Source organism: Lissotriton vulgaris, chromosome 10, assembly GCF_964263255.1.
Source record: "Lissotriton vulgaris chromosome 10, aLisVul1.2, whole genome shotgun sequence".
Lineage (NCBI taxonomy): Eukaryota > Metazoa > Chordata > Amphibia > Caudata > Salamandridae > Lissotriton > Lissotriton vulgaris.
In genome coordinates, this window is record NC_141698.1 from 986014765 (window position 1) to 986041126 (window position 26362).

Below are 26362 nucleotides of genomic sequence, written 5' to 3' on the forward strand. Positions count from 1 at the left end.
GAACCCCGGCGAGTTCGGGACCCATTCCTTTCGGATAGGGGCTGCTACTGAGGCTACAGCCAGGGGTCTGAGTGTGGAACAAGTAAAACGTGTGGGGCGTTGGTCCTCGAACTGTTATAAAAGGTATGTGCGGTTGCACATGTTGTGAAGCTGTAATGATATACTCACGCTTCTTGTTTCTGTTTGATTTTCAGTTACGCAAGCTTACGAAGCGGGGCGGACTGTACGGTCGACCCGACTCCTGGGGATCAGCGGTCAGAAATCACCGTCTGCGAATAAGGAGGTGTGGGTCGTGGGCCACTCATATGTGAGGCGTGCCGCGGACGTATTCAAAGCAGGTGACATGATTCACGGTGGCTGGGGAATACGGGTACAGGGTGTCCTTCTACGGAAAGGGCGGGCTCTGTATTGACCAGTTTCAATTCTTTTTTGAGGGTTTGTTAGAGCGGACAAGGTCACCGCCGTCTATAATCATAGTCCATCTTGGGGGTAACGATCTTGTGGCCACTGGTAGACGACTTCTTCTTGAGGCAATGCTTTCCACAGTAAGTTGGTTGGCAAGGAGAGTTCCAGGGTGCACAATTGCATGGTCCCATATGATCCCACGGAAAGTGTGGCGGGGGCTATTTCGGTTACTGCATTAAATCATTCAGTAAGGAAGATAAATAACAAAGTGAGTAGATTGTTTCGTTCAGACGCACTGCATTCTGTTTCGCATGCTTGTATCAAAGGGGACAGTATGTATTTGGGGGACGGTGTTCATTTGTCCCGGGTGGGGAACGAGTTACTCATAGGAGACTTCATAGCATGGTTAAGGAGTTTACAGCATGACCTTTAGGTAGGAGTTTTTTGTGGGGGGTCCGGATAGCCGGTCAACTATCCGGCCTGTGGCGGTAAGGTCATGATCGGTGAGCAGTAATTCGAAGATCCCTATGAGGGGGCGTCACCCATTACGGATGGGAGCGCTCGGGGGAGGTGGCCAATTGGCCCCTCAACGGGGAGGCGGTCCTGTCTAAGGAGAGGCCGCCGGAAGGAAAGGAAAGGTGGTCAAGGCCCCTTCCTGGATAGGAGGGGCTACGGCCCCTCCTGGGGAATTTCCCGGGGCCAGGACATCTGCGACGGCAGATGGGTAAGTTGTGTGGGGTGCGGGAGGGGGTTTACGCTACCTTTTAGACACCTCACACGAGTCCTCGAACGACCGTTAAATGGCGTCGAGTTTATTGGGGCCCCCGTCAAGTACAAAGGGAAATTGGTGGATGCACTTGAGGTACGCCTCTGTGCGGTTGCTCCTCTCACAAGTGAGGGGGTATTTCTGGTTTAGGGATCTGACACCGGTTACGACCTTGCCGTTGGCCCTTAACGTTAGGATGTACAATTTCAAGTCAAAATGTTTTGTAGAATGTTAGTTCGGCTAGGAGATCCTTTGTATTAGAGATCTGTTAAGGTTAGCCAAACATCCTAATGTGGAAATGAAATTGTACATAATATGAAACGGTTATTTTAATGTTTTAATTTTGTTTCATATTTTAATAAATACGGCCGGGAAGGGTGACTCCCTTCCCGCCTTCCAAAAGTTCAAGAACGGTTTCCGGTTTCCCAATTCTTGGGGATGATTGTGTTGAGAGGGGGTGGCGGGTATCTCAGCCATATGGAAAGGGGCGACCATTCGGTCCCCCTGAACGTATGGTTGAGTACCACGATCCCCCCGGGAAGCCATCTTGGGCGGGAGGCGAGTTTCGGCTGGTATGCCCGAAGCGGCGTAGCCGGGGCGCGCCTTTTCCCCGCCCTAGAGTGGGCTGGCCTAGACACCAACGCGGCCGGCCACGCCCTCGGAGGCAGGCGGGTGCGGGTTTACTCCCGCCCTGAAGACGGATAAAAGAAGCGGAAGCCAAGAAAGCATCCTCTTGTTCCTGTGCTCTGAAGCTGCACCTCCCCGCTGCACGTGAGCTCGAGACGGAACGAAGAGCCAATTTTGACCCACCCACCAGCCCCTGAGGACAGCGATTCGTTGTGAATACAGTTGACATAGTATCTTTTGTTTTCTCTGTTTTCTTACAGGTTGTGATGATTGTCGTGAAATTCTTAAGATGCAATAAAGATTGGTGATTTTCAGTATGTTTTGCAAATAAAGTAACTTGGAACAAGGATTGATCAGTATTTACGCTTGGTAACAAGTGATGTTTACGTTGTAATCTTAGTAACTTAGGTAGAACTGTCGTATTTATTTTTTGGTTGGGCGGTAAGGTCATGATCGGTGAGCAGTAATTCGAAGATCCCTATGAGGGGGCGTCACCCATTACGGATGGGAGCGCTCGGGGGAGGTGGCCAATTGGCCCCTCAACGGGGAGGCGGTCCTGTCTAAGGAGAGGCCGCCGGAAGGAAAGGAAAGGTGGTCAAGGCCCCTTCCTGGATAGGAGGGGCTACGGCCCCTCCTGGGGAATTTCCCGGGGCCAGGACATCTGCGACGGCAGATGGGTAAGTTGTGTGGGGTGCGGGAGGGGGTTTACGCTACCTTTTAGACACCTCACACGAGTCCTCGAATGACCGTTAAATGGCGTCGAGTTTATTGGGGCCCCCGTCAAGTACAAAGGGAAATTGGTAGATGCACTTGAGGTACGCCTCTGTGAGGTTGCTCCTCTCACAAGTGAGGGGGTATTTCTGGTTTAGGGATCTGACACCGGTTACGACCTTGCCGTTGGCCCTTAACGTTAGGATGTACAATTTCAAGTCAAAATGTTTTGTAGAATGTTAGTTCGGCTAGGAGATCCTTTGTATTAGAGATCTGTTAAGGTTAGCCAAACATCGTAATGTGGAAATGAAATTGTACATAATATGAAACTGTTATTTTAATGTTTTAATTTTGTTTCATATTTTAATAAATACGGCCGGGAAGGGTGACTCCCTTCCCGCCTTCCAAAAGTTCAAGAACGGTTTCCGGTTTCCCAATTCTTGGGGATGATTGTGTTGAGAGGGGGTGGCGGGTATCTCAGCCATAAAGGTCAGAAAAAGGATACTTACTTGAAAAAAACTCAACCACAAGGATTGGATGACCAACATAATGTGGCTAAAAAGAGAAACATTTCTGGTAAGACCACAAAGGACTTTATTAAAAATATTACTAGATTCAGAAAAAAAACTGGAAATGTTGAAAGCACTAAAAATGTACCAAGCACAAAAAAAGTGCAAAGAATAGGAAAGGAAAAAAGGCAATGTATATATAATGGATACAACTTATAGTAAAGGAAGAGAAAATCAATATAAAGAAAGGTGCAAAAAAATATTTTACAACAGAGTAGTCCATAATTTGAGAACACTATTTTATAAAAAGAAGAAGCATATTGAATCCATTGTTGAAAAGGCTTTTGAAGTAAAGAGGAAACTAATCATTTTAGTATTAAAGAGAATATGCTCACTAGATAAACAAATCCTTTTAATGAAGGCCAAAAGTAAGAGGAAAAGAGTAATTAACAGAAGTAATTTTTGTGATATTTACTTAGGGGAATGGAAACACAGTTAAAGTTCTGAGCCTTTTTTTAATGACAAGAGTTATTTACAGACCAATGGTTTGTTGCATGCAGTTGACACCAGTGGTCGAGTTTATGAGGTTAGAAATGGTTTTCCAATTGACAAAGAGCAAATGGTTCCTAGAAATGCAGAAGAAGTGATAGCTGATTAAGTTTTAGGCAGACGTCCTAAAGCCCCAGCGTACACTTGGGATTGCAGTAGTATTTGTAGTGTACGACAAGAATCTGTTGATAAATTACGCAATTTCTTACAAGCATATTGTAAAAAAGATTAATGTGTAGATTAAGGTGTTGCAAGGACTAGACCCTTGCAGAGTGAGAAAACATACTGGCTTGTCTTTCTAGGAAAGTATGTCAATGTGTTTTTCACCATTTCAGGATGTTGGCAGTACATCATACTCAAATGCGGAAGTTAATGAGAAGATTGTATTATGCAAAAAGTCCTGCACTAAAGTTAAATGAGTTGAACAGTGCTCTTTTGCGTGGGTCAGTATCAGAAGTGAAAAAGGTTTGTGATGATCTTGATTTTTGTTACTTTGGTCCTGAAGAAGAGAATGAAGAAACTCAGACATTAATAGAATAAAATGTTGTAGAGAATGTTGAACATAGTTCTACAAAAAATTTTGAAAATTAAATTATAAAGTTTAGGGTGATTTCAGGTGAAAGGCCACATTTGTCTTGTATTTGTTGTTAGCGAACTCACTATAAAAATCAGACTAGGAGTGTTGATCTGTATTTAAAAAGTGAAAAAGAAAATAATGATAAGTGGAAGGAGTTTGCAACTTATTTGTTGGTAGAGAATTGTTTTGATTTGGGTTCTGATCAGCGTATTTGTAAATATTGTTATAACAAATTAGATGAGAATAAAATGCCCGCTAGAGCTGTGCATAATAATTTAGAGTTAGTTGCTATTCCTCCAGAATTGATAGATTTAAACACCTATGAGTCTATTCTCATTCAATGTGTGCACCCGTTTGAGGCTATTGTTCGTATGGAGCCTAAAACAGGTAAATTGCCTCCTCCAGATTTACAAAGAGGATTAAAATGAAGAGTTGTGTATTTACCGTTAGATTTAAAGAAAAATATTGAAACTATTGGTGTAAACAGTGTAGAAAGTGAACCACTAGTTATTCTTGTTAATGTTGTGCTATCTAAGAATAAGAAAATCTGGCAGGAGTTAGTGGATGTTAGGAAAGTGCAAAACCTGATAAAAACAATGAGTACTATAGAAATGTGAATGTAGGAGAAGAAGAAATAGTTTTAGCAGAAGATACTGAAATGTCAAGTGGACAAATTGAAAAAGTGGACATGTTAAGATGTGAAGAAATCTATGAACATTACAGTGTGCATCCACTTCATTCAAAAGAAGTGATGGGGAACACTATTGAGTTGTTCCAAATGAAAAAAACAAAAGGAACTCCAATGAGTGTATGGGAAGAAAGCTTGGAAGCTCGTTGTTTTCCGCAGTTATTCCCAACTGCAAAAAGGAGGATGATATGATGAACGTCCTGTGCAGATTCCAGCATCTGAATATCGGACAACAAGGTTGTATGCAGAAGATCCAAGATTTCTTCAATGTATTCCTTATATATTTCATCTTTTGTTTGAGAGTGACTTGTCTGGACTTTCATATGCAGTCAATCACATTTTAAAAACTGGAATACATCTGCAAAATGTATCTGCAAAAGAATTTATGGATAAAGTGCACCAGAGAGATGATCATCAAGAATCTCAGCTTATTAATCTGATGGCATGTCAGCGTGGGACTAATGAATATTGGTACCGTCGTGATGGAGAACTGAAATGTATGCCACAGAACTTAGGAACTCCTACATGGTTCCTTACCCTAAGCTGTGCTGAGTACGCTTGGGATAATTTACTCGAATTTCTTCGAGAGGCAAATTGCAATATAAAAAATATTGAATACAAGACACCTGTGGAATTGTGCTCTTTCGATCCTGTTAATGTACGCAGGTATTTGAATCATAGATTTGAGGCTATAATGTCTTTTATCTGCAATAAAAAATCCTCCTCTTGGAGAAGTTGTGGATTTCTTTTGGAGAAAGGAGTATCAAGCAAGAGGTGCTCCTTATATACATATGTTGTTATGGATTAAGGACGCTCCCAAATTTGGAACAGATGCAGGTGATACTGTTTTGACTTTTATTGAAAAACATGCAACATGTGCTGCATCCAAAAGCACAGAAGAAAACAACTTAAGAGCACAAGTCGTACGATTCCAAAGCCACCGATGTGGAAAATACTATCGACGAAAGTACAAATCTAAGGATAAGTTCTACACCAAATGTCGTTTAGCATTTCCACGTCCTGTAATATCCAAAGGTAGAGTGAACAGTTTTATGTCATCTTTGTGACATACCATCACAAGAAAGTCTCCAAAAAATACCTACAACCTAAGAAGAAATGAAGAGTCAAAATACATAAATGACTACAACCCAGTTATTTTGTCCATGTGGAATGCTAATATGGATATTCAGTATGTTGAGGACATTTCCATTGCTGTTGCTCGATATGTAACGTCCTATATTACAAAATCAGAAAAGACAGAATTGAAAGAAATTTGGTAAGAGATTTCTCACGAGAAGACTCTAAGTAAGAAATTATACAGTTTCAGTTTGAAGATGTTATCCCATCGAGAAATCGGAGCATATGAATGCTCAGATCGGGTATCATCTGCAAGTCTATACTCCAAATCTAGAATAATTATTTGGGTGAGTCTAGGCCTTGCAGCAATGCGAAATCGAGTACTGAAATCTGTACAAGAAATTGAATCTTTAGCAGAAAAAGATCCAGAAAGTACAGATATTTTGAAAACTAATATGTTGGACACATATTACCCAAACAGAAGTCATCATCTTGAGAACATCTGTCTCTATGCTGCAAAACTACACTTTTAAACAGAATACTACAGAGAACATCAATGATGTAAAATATGGAGTCATTGGTTCCGAAGGATGTTTGGTGAAACAAACGAAAGGAAATTTGATTAATCACAGAAAGCTGAGTTGTGACACTGCTGATAAAAGGGAATTTTACTATTTAGCCCTTTTACAACTATTCAAACCATGACGTTCAGAACTGGAATTACTTGGAGATTTCCAGAGCTATGAAGATTCCTTTAATGCTTGTAAAGATAGCATATAATGCAGTGCTTTTGCAAATTATGTCAAAATGTTGAACTATGATAGTGATCAAGAAGCTACAAATGCAGCAAAGATTGCTAGAGACAGTTCTCAAGACAGTCAAAGTTCTGCTACGCTGAGTCAAGATCTACTAGGAAAACCAATTGTTGAAAATGAAGCAGCAATCGCCATGAATGAGGTGGAAACAGCAATACATCAAAGCTCAAGAAGATGTAACAAACTTAGCAAACTTGGAAGAACAACTAAATGTTGAACAGAAACAAATATATGAGCAAATGAGACAACAGATTGATCATGGATTACTTCATGAAAAGAAAGAGTGCTCATGCACATCATTTCAACCAATCCGAATGTACCCAAATGGACAAGCTGGAACAGGAAAACGTTTTTTAATTAAAGTAATTACAAGTTATCTACAGAAAACAACTGAGTTGCAACTGGGTTGGCAGCACACAACATTAAAGGAATTACTTTACATCGTTTACTAATGCTACCAGTAGAGCATGAAAACAAATTGGAATACCACAAGCTATCTGGAGAAGCTTGTTGTGAAGTTTCAAGAGTCTTGAAGAAAATGAAACTCTTTTCATTATTGATGAGGTAAGCATGGTATCAAACTTAATGCTTGCCTTTGTGCATTTAAGAATGCAGCAAATTCTTAAAACAGAGCATGAGGTGTTATTTGGAGGAAAACACGTCATAGTTTCTGGAGATCTACTGCAACTGACTCCTGTAAAAGGATAACCAGTATTTAAAACACTTGCGCATGAAGACACCCGAAAGTCTCTTGGTAGTGTTGGAAACGTGAACATTTGGTCATATTTTGAATACAAAGAACTCATTACAAATATGTGACAGGTAAATGATGTTGATTATGGAACTATTCTCCAAGATATAAGAATTAGACTACTGTCTGAACATGGCAAACAAGCTTTGAAGACTCGATTACTTTCCAATTTGTTACATTTACAGTGTTTATAAATTTAAGTTATAACATTATCTTAGCAGTAACCTTTTTATATATGTGTGATTTGTATTATCTGCTATTTTCCTGGGGATGGATTGTAGTTTTATTTTAACCCCTTAAGTGCTGCCTCGGTGCATTGGCCGACGGCAGCACTACCTCCCCAGTGCTGCGCACGACCATTGGACGTCCATTCAGCACTAGTTCCAATGGACAGCGCAGCACTGGGGAGGAATGTTTAATAGCATCTATGAGGTTAAACAATCTAATTGATTGTTTTTTTCTGCCCGCTGTTATGTGATGAGTACGATTGAAATCACTGTTTCTAGTGAAATTCAATATAGTCTGAGAACAGCAAAAATGGCAAAGAAATTACTTTGTAAAATGTTAAAATTATGCTGTGCTGTTAAAAATGTATTATTACATGTTATAACTATTTTTTCTTTTCTTTTACAGATCCTAATTTTGAAATATGGAATTTACTGTATTTTACATTATAAAAAACAAGTGAATAAAATGTGTAGCGTTTTTTCGATGTATTACTGCTGAGGAAAGATTAAGTAAGTCTTAAATGGACTATGTTTCCACACAGTTGAAAAAAAGGAAGGTGGATGGACTAGATTTGTGCCACAGAATTCTAATGCAGACAGGTATCAAATAGGAGACAGCTTCAGAGCATCTGTCTGCAAGATACATGGTATAGTACACAATAGAGTCATATAGTGGTCTTGTAGGTCCTGGTAATTTTAGAATTATAAGAACTAAAACTATTTAACTCAAAGCACATCACTAAGGGGCAGATTTACAAGCCTTCTGCGCCACCACTACGTCACTTTTCATGACGTACTGGTGGCACAGGGGGCTCCTCCATATTTTCAAGGAGAGGCTGCCACCCTGTGTGACTTTTCCTCTCCTTGTAAATACGCCCCTTTCACACGCAGCACAGTGCGTTGGAGGGGCATTCCATGGGTGTTGCTGTAGGTGTTCCCATGCAATACCCATGGAACAAGACACATCTGCAGATTTACAAGAAATCGTAAATCTGGGGATGCGTGAGAATGCTAAAACAAGTCCTGTGCTACCGCGCGTCCGTCACGTCGCGTAATACGTACATCTTGCGTATGCGCCAAAAGTCGCGTACCAGTCGCATAGCGTTCGCGTTGGAAAGTCGTACTCATCGCACACCATACGCGGATCCTACACACCAATCCTAAAATGCCTGACACGTTCCACGCAGTAAATGAGCAGGGTGCACTTTGGGTGCCCGACTCCCCAAAAAAAGGAGAAAAATAATAAAAAATAATTTAAGTACATTTTATAGAATATAAGATAATACAAACAAATATATTTTTACTATAAAAATTCTGAAAAAATATGTGTAATGTAATTTAAAAAATAAGATATCTAAAAATAAAAAGATTTAAAAAATGTAGTTGAAAAATATAAAAAAATACAATAAAAATATATTAAAAAATTATCATTTAAAAAACCTTAGAAATTCAGTGAAAAAAAACCCTAGGTTTCAGGTATGTTATAGTTAGCAATTAGCATTCACAACATTTTAGAAATTCACTGAAAAAAACATAGGTGTCAGGGGTTTTATAGTTAGATAGACATTTCCCCCATACAAAACCATTGAAATTCCTCTCTTATAGTTAGTTGTACTAACTATAACTCACGCGCCCACAATCCACTGCTGATTGTGTCACATATTACATCATTCATGACATGGTCAGTGGCAACACTGATGCCATCACTGATGACATCTCAAATGACATCACCGATGACTTCATCCAGTGAATGTGGTTTGGTTCGATATTTAAATAAGTATTATATTTATAACAATCTGCATTGAAGAATGAGTGGATGTATTAGTGTCTTGAAGGAGGATTTAGTAGTACTGTGATTTGCTGTCTAAGGGCCAGATGTAGGAGCCCTAATACCGGTCGGAAACGGCCGATTTCGGCCGTTACCAACCGGTATTAGGCTTTTCAGATGTAGGGGGCCTACCGAATCGGCAATTTTACCGATTCGGTACCTATGGGTTTTTCAGTGAATATATATATATATATTCATAATGAGTTTGTTGTTGATTAGCCAAGAAATCCAAAGATTTTCACAGCATCAATTCCACTCGCCTTAGGAAACAGGACATGGCTGTCTAACTTGATGTTCAGACAGGTTTAGTTTTACATGAAATTCATTACACCGGAAGCATTATAGCAGCCTGAAGTGGCCATATATATATATAGAAGAGCAAGGCACAAAAAACTAAAATGTACAACCAAAGAAAAAACAGCAATGGAACAGAAAACAGCGCTACACAATCAAACCATCATAAATCTATCAGATACTACATTCACTCAAGCAGAGAAACAGCTTTTATCATTGGGGCTCAACTATTGTCCTGAAAGTACTTTTAACTACGCCAGCACTAGAATAGATATATTTTGCTTCTTTTGGAAATTGAAATATAAAAAGTTTTTTACCATCAAAGCGGGGTTTAAAAGTTCAAAAACAGCCCCTGAAATAGTCAATCATGTTCCACAATCACTCCAAGCATCGATGCTTCAACCTTATTGATGCATGAACTGAGCACAGAAACAAATGAAACACAATAATTGAGTGAGACAACAGAGCTGAGTACTCAAGCCAAGCTACAGAAAATTAACATCACGCAAAAGGGTGCGGGTGAAAGTCCATTCAAACCCAAGAGCACCTTTATTCCTATCATGCCTAAGGGTGCCATAGACATTTCTCATGAGTGTGTAATAGAGGATCCCAAACAATTGTGTCACAATACAAAGAGAAAAAAAATATAAGAAACACTACAATGTCATGCAATATGCGAAACGGATGAAAAAATTAGGAGACAATCAAGAAATAATTACCAATAAGTCAGACAAGGGAGGAAATATCAGTTTATGGCCTAAAAAAGACTACATTGTGGAAGCCATGAGACAGTTGAATAATGAGAAATGTTCCCTGAGGTCAAACATGAAGGAATATAGCAAAGCAAAAGGGGGCTTGAAAAAACTGCTTTTTCAGTATAAAAGAGAAGGATTGAATTCATCCACTGAATTTAATTTTTTACATGGTGAATGCCTAGTGATTCTGATCATTTATTTAATCACAAAAGTGCACAAAAAGGTCTCTCCGATACCAGGCAGACCCTTTATTTGTGCTATCAACAGTGTCAGTGAGCATATTTCACAATATGTAGATTTCTACCGGTAGGATTTTGTCAAAAAATTACTGAGTTATTTCAAAGACACAGGGGAATTCTTAAACAAAATCAACCACATTGTGTGGGAAGAAGGCCTGATTTTAATTACATTGCACATTGAGACGCTTTATACTAGCATATATCATGAAACCGGACTCAATGCAGTTAAATACGTTTTAGAGAAGAGAGCATGTGAATATTATGGGCACAACAAAATGTTACTCGATTTGATCTTGTGGTGCTTACATAACAATTTCATCTTGTTTGGTAGAGAAACCCTGAAACAAGTCAGAGGTGTGGCAATGGGATCCTGTTTCTCCCCCAGGAATGCTTGCTTGCATGTTGGCTGGTGAGAGGAACAGGTCCTGAAAAAAGTTCATAATGTGCATCATGTGCTACACTGGCTACGATACATAGATGATGTATTTATTGTATGGAAGGGGGATGAGGATGGTGCTATAAAGTTCATTACGACTTTAAATGACAATTCTAGCAATCTCAAATTTACCTCTAACATCAGTAGTACTAAGATAGATTTTTTGGATGTACAGCTTTCAGGTCAATAATAACAAACTAGAGACAACATTATTCAGAAACCTCACAGCAGGAAACAGTACATTGCATGTCAGTAGTGGACACCCAAAACACCTCGTTGAGTGTATACCCTATGGTGAGATACTCGGACTTAAACGCATCTGTAGTACACCACAAGAATTTGAAAGATGCAAACAGGACACAGTGAATAGACTGAGATTGAGAGGCTACAGTGAAAAGGTGCTCACAAAGGCTGTAACAAAAGCACAAGAAAGGCCTTGAGAGACTCTACTACTTTCTAAGGAGGCAGTAAGTGGTGACACTAATGAGGAGGAAAACACCCGCCTCATCACTACTATAGTAGACAAGAAAGATCAAGTCTACTGTACAAAGAACTGGCCTATTGTCCTCACGGATGGAGTGTTAGGAACCAGACTCCCAGAGTTACTAGTGATTACATATAGGAAACCAAAATCCATGAGAAGCCAACTAGTTAAAATTAGCCCAGAATTAAGCATATCAGGCACTCAGCTCAAACCAAGGCACGGTTTTTATAAATGTTCTTCTTGCTGTGCCTGTAGGTTTGGCATCAAAACTACTCATTACACTACTCCATTCTCAGACACAAGTGTGGCTATCAAAGGCCTCTAGAACTGCAGAACTGAGTATGCTGTGTATGTCCTGACGAGCACCTGCAGCTTGCGTTGTGTTGGGAGTACCAAGCTGCATGTGCATGTCAGGATTTTGCAGCATCTCAGAGCAATTGTTAATAATGACAATGCATATCCTGTCTCCAGACATTTTAAAGCCGCACATGAAAACGAGTTGGGTTGCCTCACATACTACGTGATTAATGCCATTGCACCACTCAGAAGAGGTGGCAATTGGGAAAAAATAAGGCAACTACAAACACGTATTATTTTAGTAAGGCACCAAATGGATTAAATGCCACTGAGGATACGTACAATTTCTTATAAGTAGCATCAATAAGCAACAATTCTCCTGCAGAAACCAGACATAAGGATGATTAATGAGTATTTGTTTTGGTTCACGCAGGCCACGAAGGGTTTTACATCTGATGTAATTGTATATGTAGATATTAGATTTACAGATTTTTTGCCTTTTTCATAGACATTTTTAATGCACTTTTTTTAATAGTGTCTAATCATACTGCTTTTTAGTAGCTAACACTTTAGAAATGGGGTGTCAATTAGATTTTAGATTAGGTTTTTAAGTCCACTGGTGTTTATATATGTATTTAGCACAATGTATTGTCATATAGTGAATGCTTTTCTATATATTGTGTTAAGTTAGCATGAGTTTATTAAATGTTTAAACGACATATTTTCCTTTGGCTTCAGTTTGCACACGGCACATAATTATTATTGTAGCTTTCAACCTAGACGAAAGATGTGATTTAGTGAGAATAATATGTTATTGCTCTGATATCAGTTGTGCCTGGTACACTTGGTACACTGTCTGCACACTGAGATCTATAGCCTCTAAGAATAACCTAACACAAGGTTGCTGGGAGGCCTGATCCTCGCACCACATTAGACATAACACAAATAATGTTGCTGCCAACATTGGGCTCTACGCGGGTTTAAGATAGAGTTACTGAGAATGCAAAAACACACTTGATGCTTCGCATGCAGAGAGCTGGTAGCTGTTGATGTGATCTTCTACTACTGACATTTAGAGGTATGGGCCCGCCCTGCTAAAAACCCAAATGAGACCTTCTTAGATATAACCTAGTATGCTAAATAGGGTGCGCGAAATATAGGTGATACAGATTTCTATAGAGTTTGTATTATAATATGCTATCACCTTTTGCTTACTATGGATTAGTGACTATGCTGATAACTCTGATTTTTATAATATGTATGCTGGTATTATATAAGATACTGTGTTTGAGAACCTTGCATTGAAAAATAAATATTTCAAACTTGCACGTGTGTTCTTTTACTCCCAGTTTTGGTTTGAAATGATTATATAACGAAAGAGTGTTCATGTGTTCCACGATACCTGAGGTAACCAAAGATCATGTTTTGGTTTGTCTAAGTCATTGGTCAGCTAGTTGTGACCAATGAGACACTGTAGCTAGCTCGGTAAGGGGATTTCTGACACTGAGGTGAGTTTTGGGTCATCCTAATTCACTGAGGTTCTAGATCTCTATGCACAGTTCTGTGGGAGAACAAAAACCATGCTACATGGCGCCCAACCGTTGGTGGACTTATTTCATGACACTCGAGTAGTATATCATTCAGACTTTAACCCCTTCATTACCGTTTCCGGTAAACGGTGGTGTCGGACAACCTACCTATTTTTGAAATAGGTCTTTTCAAGCTTGAATTCATCTAAAACGGTTTCCTTGAATTACTACCCAGTTGTGCTACAAAGTGGTCTTTGTTTTTTCATTTTCCTGTGCTGACATGGCACAAGCCGTGGACATCCCGCAGCATAGTCGCATTGCGGTGCGCGACCACTTGCGGGCTTTTAATGTTCCTGTGGAAGGCTTGGCAGTGGTTCTGGTAGTGAGTGCGGAACATGCTTACCCGTATGAACTCTTTTATTCGTGGGTGACTTTTCCGGCGGTGGACGCTAATTCTGGGGTGTTCCACTCGTACACTGCCTCAGCTGTACCGGCGGCGTATGCTCCGTACAGGGCACTGGAGGTTCCTATTGATGTTTGGCAGCATGGAGTTTGGTTTGGTGGCGCCCTACCACACGCTTTAACCGCTCCGAGGTTGGGTCCTTTGTCCATTCCGGGCACTAATTGGCCCGCTTTGGCTGGATTCACTCCTCACCCTAATCGCGCCACTTGTAACGTGGCTGATCTGCAGCGACTTCATGAAGTCGCAGTGTCAGTGATTAGAGCGCTTGTTCATTACACAAGCCGTAATGTTCAGGACGCGGCCCCTAGGGGTGCGCAGCTTTGAGCAGAACAGGCTGGTTTGAAAATCAGTCCTGTCAGGGTGAATTCCGTAATGGGCAAGAAGCCCCAGGATAAGGATGATTTTCCTTTCTGGCTTGCCGAGAAATTCGACCAGCTGGAGGCTGTGTTTCCTAATACGAATCCTGGTGAAAAACACCGGATTCTTACGCTTAGTTTACCGAAAGATGTGGCCCCTGAACTTGTTGACTGTGAGACCTGGGGTAAGACTTTTGCAGCGGTCTATTCGAGGTGCTATGGCACTCCGTCTGTGACCAACCTGTCTGCGGTCCTTAAACGTGTTCAAGATGATCACGGACCGGAGTCGGCGGTTGAGTTGGGTATGCGCCTGTGTGGCACCTTTGATATAGTTTGCGATCTGATCCTTGCGAATGTCAAGGGGGATGCAGTGAACTTTCAGGTAGCTAAAGCTTTGGCGTTAATTCCCGATGCCGAAAAACCCCGTCAGTTAGCAAGGATAATTGTGGCGGCTTATAAAACAGTTGGCCGCAATGCAAAGGGTCTTAAGACTTTTTCTGATAAAGAGAAAAAGCAGCCCCAGGGACAGTCTTCGGAAACGAGTGTTCAACCCAAGTCCAAGAAACAGAATTGGCCAAAAAAGCAGAATCAGGGTAAGCAACAGCAACAACAAACACGGGTTTCTAGCCCTGCGTCTCCGTTGCCTGCGCAGTCGGATCGAGTTTATGATTTGCGCGATCGCGCGATGATTAAATCACCTGAAAGGTTTCAGGCTTCTGACCAACGCTCTCCTCGTTCCTTTCAGGACTCATCGGCTCCGTCAACCGGTGGTGGAGGGGGCGACAGGGGTCAGGGTGGCCAGCAAGGACGTGGTCAGCCCCGCCCGCGTAACGGTGGAGATCAGCAGGAAGGCACTACGCCCAAGAGACCACAGTTTGCCACGAAGAAAGTCGCCGCCTTGACAGCGCATCGATATGCCCCAGATAGTGAGAAAGCGGCTTCGGAATCTGACGTGGGCTCTGACCTTGCTGGACAGCGCGGCGGAGATTACCATAGTGAGAGAGGCCCTCCGCCCACTGTTGAAGGTGACAGCGACTGACACTTATGTTGTGATTGAAACGGCTGATACGCATGTTTCTCCCCCTGAAAGACTTTTTGAAATTGTCCTGTTAATTGAAGGTGACATGCAGCGAACTGTAAAAGGGGTATTTTGGGAAAATCTTTTGTCTACGTATGACATTTTGCTTTCGGAGGCTGACTGGCCCCCACCTTTTGTTCTCGCAGCCCCGCAAGGGGAGGAGGTGATCCTCCCCAGTTTCGCGCACACTGTATCGAGAGTGGAGGCGCTGCATTTTGCAGAAGAGTGGGCTCTGGCGCTTGCGCCAGCTGTGTACCGCAATCAGTGTGGCTGGGATAAATTGTCTCCGAACCACGAGATTCCTTTGCGGTCTCAGCCGCAGCCTCAACCTCAATATCCCATACGGTGTGAAGCAAAGGCTTCGGTCGCGGCTATCCTTGAACAATTGAAATATCAAGGTGTAATTGAAACGTGTGTGTCACCAATGAATAACCCCCTTTTTACTGTGAACAAGCCAGACGGCTCATATCGTTTGGTTTTGGATTATAGGCAGTTAAACTCGCATTGCCGTAACTGCGCAGTACAGAATACTCATGGCTCTGCTTTAGTGAATAGTCTTGAGCGTAAACGGTTCAAAACCACGCTTGACATTTCCAATGGTTTTTATGCCCATAGATTAGATGATCTAAGTTCCCAATGGACCAGCTTTACTTGCGGCGGTGTGCAAAAAATTTTTCGACGTCTCCCGATGGGCTATAAGAATAGTCCTGGAGTATTCTCCGCCCGCATAGTCTCTCTTTTGGAGGGATTCGACCCAGTTGCTTGTTCGTATGTGGATGACATTTATCTCACAGACGACGATCTTTGGGAGCATCTGTGTCGAGTTAATAGCATAATTTGTAACTTTGCAGACATAGGTTACAAGTTTAACTTTGCAAAATCGCACATTGCAGAGTACACAGTGTTGTTTCTCGGCTACGAGCTTAACAACGAGGGAAAGGGGTTGGCACCTCACTTCCTGGAGAAATGCACGCAGTTGCGTTCTCCGACAACACTGAAAAAATTACAATCTTTACTGGGCTTTTTGAATTTCGGGAGGACTTACATTCCAGATTATGCCCAGCGTATCAAGCCTTTGTATACTTTGATACAACCATCTTTTTCCAAATCATGCTGGCTGCCTGAGCATTCAGCCGTTCTGCAGTCTTTGCAGGCTGATTTGCTCGCTTCTGAATACTTACAGACTCGTGATAACCAGACCAACCTGGTGATAAGAATTATCCCTGGGACGGTGGGTTTCACGTACCTGACTTTTAATGAAGGGGATACAGTACCTATTGCTTACAAGTCACACTTGTACACTTCGGCTGAACTGCGTTTTTCCACTGTGGAGAAAGTTTTAACGGCTGTACAGATGGCAATTCTTAAGGAACGTGCCCTGTCACAAGGAAAACGCATGTTGGTTGTTACCCCGTGTCCTGCCTTGGAGGCAGTTACGAAAGCCAGTGTACCTAATTCTAAAGCTTTGCACCCTAGGTGGATTCAGTGGGCTGCATCCTTGACATCCCAGGATGTCACGTTTATTTTTGACGCCACTTTACGGTCGCAGGAGTATTTACAGTATGAATCTGTTCATCCTGCTCCTTTAGCAATGCGGCCGTTGGAGGATTTCCATTGCATCATTTACACTGATGGTTCGGCGCAGGTTGCGCATGGCTCTAAACATGCCTACATTTCCGCATGCGCCATTGTGGTCGGTGCCATGATGAACGATGAGTTCAAGTCCAGTGTTGTGCACACGCAGACGCTTGGAGACTGCACCGCACAATTAGCAGAGCTTTGTGCTCTGATGCTTGCATTGGAGTACGCAGATCCTAGTGTGACGACTTTGATCGTAAGTGACTCTTACTACTGTGTCCAGTCTTACAATGAAAACTTGTTCTTTTGGATTCAGAATGAATTTCGTGATTCCAAAGGTAGCACAATAAAACATAAAATGATCTGGGTCCGAGTGGCGGAACTTAAAGAGAAGTTGCCACTTGTGTTTGTGATTCATACTCTTGGCCATCAGCGCGTGGGGGTCCACGCTGTCGGTAATTCGCTTGCTGATGAAACAGCGAAGTCAGCGGTATCAACATACTTAGTTGCAGCAGTCACGAGGTCCAAAAGCAAGATAGATGATGACATCTTGGCAGCTGTTGCTGCCACCGAGAAGGGAGGTAAATATCCTGCGGGGTTCCCTTCGAAGTACACATACCCCTTAAGTCCCGATAAGGTTCCTTATGTGAAAATTCCAGATGTTGGCGAACCTCTAGTTCCCAACTCGGATCGCAGGGCTGCTTTGATTACAGCGGCTCATGAAGGTGTGGCGTCTGCGCATGCGGGCGTCTCAGCCACTGTAACTCAGTTACAACAAAGGTTCTAGTGGCAGGGACTGTACAAACAGACGCGCGATTATGTCCTTCAATGTGACATTTGCCAGCAGATTAAACCTTTAACTGCTGCGCGTCCGCCTCAGACACAGTTGTACATCTCTAATAAACCGCTTGGTTGCGTTTATTTGGATCACTGCGGTCCATTTTCTTCTGATACTGCATACAAGTACATCTTAGTAGCAGTTGATTCATGCACACGCTTTGTGTGGGTATTGCCACATCGGAGCGCTGATTCACGGACTGTCATCAAGGATTTGCGAGTCTTTATAGGGATTTTTGCCTGTGGTACCTTCCATTCGGATCAGGGTCCGGCTTTCGCCTCTAAGGCGTATAAGGATGCTATGGTTTCGTTGGGGGTCCAAGTCAAGTTTTCGAGTCCGTACAGACCCGAGGGTAATAGTGTAGTGGAACGAATGAACCAAGACTTAAAGCAATCTTTGACAGCTCGAGTTATAGGCACTGGCAGAAACTGGTTGGCCCACCTCAATGGCTTGCAGCGTGCGCTTAATAATCTCCCTAGAAGGTCTCTGGGTGGGCGGACCCCATACGAAATGCTCTTTGGTATCAAGATGTACGTCCCTGACCTCGACAGTCTAGACTGCAAGGCCCAGGCCACGGCCTTTGACGTAGATGAACATTGCAATGTTTTACAGGATCTACAAAAGACCAGAGACAGTCTATCAAAGGAACATTTGCCCTCCACATTGGATGATGCGTTGCAGATCCCGGTAGTTGGCTGGCTACCCCAAGTTGGAGAACTGGTTCGAGAGAAGATCGATAACAAGAAAGAGTTTGGTCCCTCATATCGTGCACCGGTTCGAGTTCTTGGAGTGAAGGGCACAAGAACAGTCATATTACCACCACTTCCAGGTCGTAAGGAAAACAGATTTGTTTCTATTGACAATGTCAAGACACACAGGGTGGCCGATTCTTCATAGCATGACACCGGCTATATCCTGTCCTTCCATGGTGAGGCATTCTGTGCTGGCTATTACTTCTGGTGCAGAACAGGAGGTGTCCCTCGAGATGCCTTCCATATCCAGTCCTTTATTAAATACTATTCCTGTTACTAACATTGATGAGCTGAACTACACCTATCCTGCTGACTTATCTATGCCCGATTTGCAGACTCGTTTGGCCGACCAGTCAAGATTCTCTTTTGACTCTGTTTCGGAACTTTCAACGAAACCCTCAACTATTGCAAAATATGCCACCTTGTTTAAAAAACATTTTTTAATTCCCCCTTGGACATACATTTGGTTGATTCTATTTTCATTTTACCTTTTTATGTCAATTGGTTTTGTGTTTTATTTTTTCCGCCTGATCGATGGTCACTATGTTAAAGAAAGAACAGGAATTCGGTACCTTAATGGAACATTGGCCCCTCTTTCCTCTTCACATTCAGCACACAGACTGAAACGAAACTTGAATACAGTCAACATTACTGCTTGGCCTGTCCTTGATGGGATTGTGTGGGATGCGGTTAGATTTCAAATACATGGGCCCACTGAAGTGATTAATGTTCCGAATGTGCTTAGAGTAAACATGGGGGATGTGATTAAACAAAATATACGTTCTGATGATTGGGATATTCAGGCCGTAGAAGCATTATTCTCTGATTTGAAATACTATGCTGCCTTTGATGCTGAGGATCTGTATTTAGATTCTATTAATTATGGTGATTTGTTTTGTTTTCAACATTATGGTAATCATTTTTTACATAAGACAAATTCCAGGAGGGTTGCTGTAAATTACACACAGTGGGAACATTGCCCTGCTCCATTGGGAGGCAGCTCCAGTACATTTATGAAAAAATATTCTTATTTTACGGATTTTAATCAATCAAATCCTGAGTCATTTTATTTCAAAATGACACAAAAGTCCATGTCCAAAGTTAGACTTACCGATACAAAATTGCTGTATTCGAAGTCCTTTCTAGACAGATTAGCTGTAGATGGCTACGAGTTTTGGAAAGGAACAATTGACCTTAAATCGGTTTGGGGTACCAAAGATTGGCAGGTACAAGGCACTGAGGCTTTGCACCGAGCATGTCTCATCCCGAATCACATGTTGTTTCTAAATTCATCCATTTTCCAAACAACATGCTTTGGATTGGCTACTTCTAAAAAATTAAATACACCAATTATCCCCGAATTGGAAGAATATTCAGGATGGGGTAATTATACTGAATTGTCCATTCGTGAGTTGCAAGCTCTTTTGCACAATTCATCCTTTAATATATCCAGTTTGGATCCAAAGGGTTGGCTGATCTGGCAAAGAAGTACTGATTCTTGCCAACGTCGTTTTCTGGGTTTGGCTGAAGGGTTCACACAAGTCAGACCTGATCCCCGTTTTGAAACTGATTATACTGTCACCACTTATTCTGTGGGGAAACTGTGTCAGACTTGGTTACAACATTCCACTTTAGCTGCAGTTAAACTACATCTGGCTCAGTTGACTGAAAACGTGGATTTGAAGGATTTTATAAAAGGCCAAGCTAAGGGTAGGTCTAAACGGTGGATTTATGCTGTTTACAATGAAATTTGGAAATTTTCGCAAATTGAGGCTGCTAAACGCCTAAGAGCGATTGACCAAGCAAATTTAGAAAAAGTGCTTGCAGTTGTCGATAACAGTATTAACATGCTTTCTTCCCGAATTTACACGTTGAACAATATTGTCTCTTCTGTGGTTGACATTGTAAATGATGAAGTATCTGTATTGTACCATGGACAAAATCAATTGCGTTCTGTAATGCAGTTTGCATGGACACTACAGACTCTGAAAGCTGGTCGCGTTCCTTGGAGTTACATGAACGTATCATCCTTACTTGCCCTGTTTAATTTAACTGACAAGCAGCGCATGCTTTCTATGCGAGATGCATCGTTTTCTATGTTGCACATTGAAAAGTTAGAATCTTTGCCCTTTTCTGTAGCTGAGGCAGCTGCTGCTACATGGCTTATCTATGGTGTTATTACTTTACCTTTTGCTTTATATAAATTTACTAATTGTATGCGATATATTGCAATAGGCCGATATGAACCACTAGGCAGTGCTTTCCTACATGAGGCATGGTCTTTACCATACACGTACAGATGCCTGAAGGATGGAAAGGAAGTGAATCTGAATGGTGAAGAATGCACACAGTCGCCTGATCGCTCGCTGGTATGCAGACACATCCAGTTGCATGGTTCTTGTAATCAGGACAGGCCTAATTTAGCCTGAGTTTTAAAAGGCATACCGGTTCCTGCAATATTTCCCACATTTACTTTATTGACAAACGGTAGTTATTTACTTTTGAATAACGAGGAGTGTTGTGAGTTAATGGTCGGTATCGCCTATGTGGTTACTGTATCAGAACGTGTGGTGTGTTGCAAGAACGTGTTATATCCACCCACGCATGGGAATTCAGATGTTTCCATCTGGCCGCGCATCCCAACCTTGAGAGCTGAGTTCAATGGTTTGAGCCGAATAAGGGCTCTTTTGTCTCAAAAAGAAGTGGCCCTGAGTTTGGCCCGTGAAACTTATGTCCTTCACATAGCTAACACACGCACAGAGGTGCAGGCACTTTTAAATACTGACTTGCCGTTTCATTTCTGCGAATCAGTACATCAGATCTTTAATGCCTCCTCCACGTCTGGCTTAGCTCATTTTTTTAAATTGGTTAGCAGTGGTCTCGTGACTACGTTTGAAAAGATTTTTGGTGTTATCCCAGCTTTCTTCCATTTAATATTTTCGAGCTTGTTTGGCGGATTTCCTGTTTTGCTGGCTTTAGCTGCAGGCGTTTTGGTGTTATTCTGCTTCCTAAAACATGGATGCCCATCCTACGCAAGAAGCCGCTCAGCCCCTTCTGACACTATTTCGCAACCGGATGCTTGATTACTATGGCACCTTGCCGCTTGCGACCTTAAGCACGGCATTTGGATTATCGTTTCGATTTTTCTATTTAACATGTGTCCAGCCTGTGTTTCATTGCCTGAGCTGCGAATTTGACTGGGCCATTAATTTGTGTCTCTGCTTGCCGTTATCTCCTGAAGTCGATTTTAATCACCTGATGGGCCCCGTAGTTGCTCACGAGTCGATTTGTTCTGGCGAAAGGATTATGGCCTTGGCAGCGATGCATGGACTAATGGGTCAGTGGGACATCCCCGCAGCGGCGCATGAGTTTCTGGCACATAGCGTTCCTGAGAACCCACCGAGTTGTCCTCTGATGTTGCTAGAGGGTTCGTGTTGGAGGAGCACGTATGTTCTTTCCCATTGCTTAATTGGATGGCTGAACTGTTTTCGGATGATGACAGTGATTTCATGTTGGAAGCTGTGGCTACCTATTTTGCATATTCTATCCACCCATGAGTGGCTTTGGAGACTTTCACTATACGGGCACGTGACTTTTTAGTAATTCTGAATGGTGCCATTTTTCTTACGAACAATTTACTTCATATGTTCTAGGCCTGTGATTTTATATTAGGCCTCGAGTTCGAGAATTTTTACATTTTTGTTTGGCCACTATAGGCATTCATACATATTTTGTATTGTTAATTTTTATACACATATACATACATTTAGCTTGGCTCAATATTATTGAACTCTGCTTTCATGTTATGCCTTTATTATATTATTGGCTTTTTTCTTGACCGTCCTCGGATCATTGGGGGGGTGTCATATAGTTAATGCTTTTCTATATATTGTGTTAAGTTAGCATGAGTTTATTAAATGTTTAAACAACATATTTTCCTTCGGCTTCAGTTTGCACATGGCACATAATTATTATTGTAGCTTTCAACCTAGACGAAAGATGTGATTTAGTGAGAATAATATGTTATTGCTCTGATATCAGTCGTGCCTGGTACACTTGGTACACTCTCTGCACACTGAGATCTATAGCCTCTAAGAATAACCTAACACAAGGTTGCTGGGAGGCCTGATCCTCGCACCACATTAGACATAACACAAATAATGTTGCTGCCAACATTGGGCTCTACGCGGGTTTAAGATAGAGTTACTGAGAATGCAAAAACACACTTGATGCTTCGCATGCAGAGAGCTGGTAGCTGTTGATGTGATCTTCTCCTACTGACATTTAGAGGTATGGGCCCACCCTGCTAAAAACCCAAATGAGACCTTCTTAGATATAACCTAGTATGCTAAATAGGGTGCGCGAAATATAGGTGATACAGATTTCTATAGAGTTTGTATTATAATATGCTATCACCTTTTGCTTACTATGGATTAGTGACTATGCTGATAACTCTGATTTTTATAATATGTATGCTGGTATTATATAAGATACTGCGTTTGAGAACCTTGCATTGAAAAATAAATATTTCAAACTTGCACGTGTGTTCTTTTACTCCCAGTTTTGGTTTGAAATGATTATATAACAAAAGAGTGTTCATGTGTTCCACGATACCTGAGGTAACCAAAGATCATGTTCTGGTTTGTCTAAGTCATTGGTCAGCTAGTTGTGACCAATGAGACACTGTAGCTAGCTCGGTAAGGGGATTTCTGACACTGAGGTGAGTTTTGGGTCATCCTAATTCACTGAGGTTCTAGATCTCTATGCACAGTTCTGTGGGAGAATGGAAACCATGCTACAGTATTATATATTGTAGGAGCACTGAGCACTTTACTTAATAACACATGTTTACATATGAGAGAAAGCTACTAGATATGGAAGCACTTTAAAAAAAGTTTTAGGCACTAGTTGCATTAGAACATTAATACTGGAGATGAGGTGATACAACCCAACTTGTATTCAGGGTCTATATATTATGACAATGTTGATACATGCATTCATGCAGAAAAGTATTTAATATGAGGGGAAATTAAGTTGCAGATTGCGACATCAAGGACAATATTATTCTGAATTCAATAACCAGCAGAGTCAGAATACACAACATTTGTCACTTAATGAGTTTTAAGTTGACATTTATGATATAAGACAATGCATATACTGTTTTTAACATTTTTAATATCCTGTTTTTAAAAATTTGCGTATGTATTTCTCTAACAAGGATTTGTCCTTAATTGCACATTTACACAATTGCGAATTTTTGCACAGATGTCGTCAATGTATTTAGTTGCTGTTCAGTTATACCAGTCATATCAAATTAATGTATTCATTTTTTCTTTTACTGTCATTCTGATATTTAACATGACTGTCACTGACGAAACATGTTGGAATAGTTATACTCCGACGTGGGAGAATAAAGTAAATTACACTTATGCGTGTCTGTAAGAAGAATATTTCTTTCATCTCTATGAACATGTGACACACAAGGGGGGGGGACACCTAGCATTCAAAAATGTAATGGCGGGCACTATTTTTCATGTGTGATCAAGGGCACAGGGTGCTAAAAACGCGTTGCAGTGGAGAAAATAAAACATTTTCCTGCCTTATCTGTCTGGGTCCGTCTCTCTCTGTTTGCCAAGGAGGATGTTCGGAGAGTTTGCTTGGAGGAGATATATATATATATATATATATATATCTAAGTTACAACTTGCTGGAGAATCCTGTACAAGCACTCACTGAGATATAATTATGTGCTCACGGCTAATTGTTAGGTTGCACGGACACATATGTGTCCATTACAAGATGGCGCCCGCATTTAACAAGCGCTAGTCCTTCTTTTACCATGTAGTACCGATTTTCATTTTAAAAACTTGGCGTTTTGAGAGTGCCGATGACATTGACAAAAGCATACGTCTGAAACGCGTCTGTCATTTTGCTGTGAGTCACTGAAAAGCTAAATAAAGAGTTGTGAAAATTGCCTGGGAGTGCAGTAGTTCTTTAGTTCTTTACGTAGTAGGACTACGAGTGGGGAAGTGGAGCGTGTGATATATCCATACTAATATAATAAAGAGAGAGCCCAAACCTTTGAGGCGGGTAATCTCAGAAACCCCAGCACCAATCACAACACCAAATACAGCGTTGGAAAGGGCAGTTGCAGCAGAAGGACATAGGCTATGCAGACGCCCACCATATACCGTTAAAAGGTAAAAGAACCGTGCCAGCAAAGTAGTCCCTTGTGGGAGTGTCTGCGTTGTGCTGTGGGCGTGTGCTGGGGGCATGACAAACAATGGGGGCGTGTGGTACGTTCTGCCCTTCATGCCATGTCTCATATCGTGTGCTGTGGGCGTGTGCTGGGGCGGTGGGCGTGTGCGGGGCGCGGGATTACAGAAAAAAAGCAAGCGTTCTGCACAATATTTCATTGTTTTTTTCTTCCCAGGTTCTGTACATTCCAGCTCCGGGTGTCCACCCTGCTCCCTTTAAATACCCCTGCACCCCATAATCAAAACCCACCCTTACTCCTTAAAATACCCCAACACCCTTAAACACTAACCCATCTTAACCCTATAAATATACCTTGTATCCCAAAATCCAAACCTATCCCTGAACCCTATAAATACCCCTGTACCTCAAAACCCAAACCTACCCCTGAACCCTAAAAATACCCCTGTACCCCAAAACCCAAACTTAGCCCTGAACCCTAAAAATACCCCTGTACCCCAAAACCCAAACCTACCCCTGAACCCTAAAATACCCCTGTACCCCAAAACCCAAACCTAGCCCTGAACCCTAAAAATACCCCTGTACCCCAAAACCCAAACCAACCCCTGAACCCTAAAAATACCACTGTACCCCAAAACCCAAACTTAGCCCTGAACCCTAAAAATAACCCTGTACCCCAAAACCCAAACCTACCCCTTAACCCTAAAATACCCCTGTACCCCAAAACCCAAACCTAGCCCTGAACCCTAAAAATACCCCTGTATCCCACAACCCAAACCTAGCCCTGAACCCTTAAAATACACCTGTACCCCAAAACCCAAACCTACCCCTGAACCCTAAAAATACCCCTATACCCCAAAACCCAAACCTTGCCTTAAATTCTAAAAATACCCTTGTACCCCAAAACCCATACCTACCCCTAAACCCTAAAACTACCCCTGTACCCTATAACCAAAACTATATCTGAACCCTTAAAATACCCAAACACCCCAAAACATATACCCCTGTACCCCAAAACATATACCCGTAGACCCATACTTACCTTATCCAAACATAAAAAAAACATGCTTTTACCATTCATGCATTTACAACGAATTTCGTTGTAAATGTATGCGCGGTAAAAGAATATAAAGTGTAATGCCAAGCGTTATAATGGGATTGCGGAGTCATGGTACTCTCCTAATGAAAGTATGCGGAGTGATGGTATGCAGAAAGAAAGTTGCGGAATAATGGGTGTTTACCCTCCCCCGGTAAGTACATTGGTGGCACGGCGGCCCACATCTCCAGCAATATACTCATATTTTTTCACCACCCATTTGAAGAATGCACAGGTCTCTCTCATTGATGGCCAGCACCGACATACACTTTTGGACACTTTTAGACACACTTCCCGCAGACATGTCACTGACCATGTCATGAGTGATGTAATATGTGACGTCATCAGCAGTGCATTGCAGGCGCGCAAGTTATAGTGAGGCCAACTAACTATAACGTGGGAATTTCAATGATTTTATGTC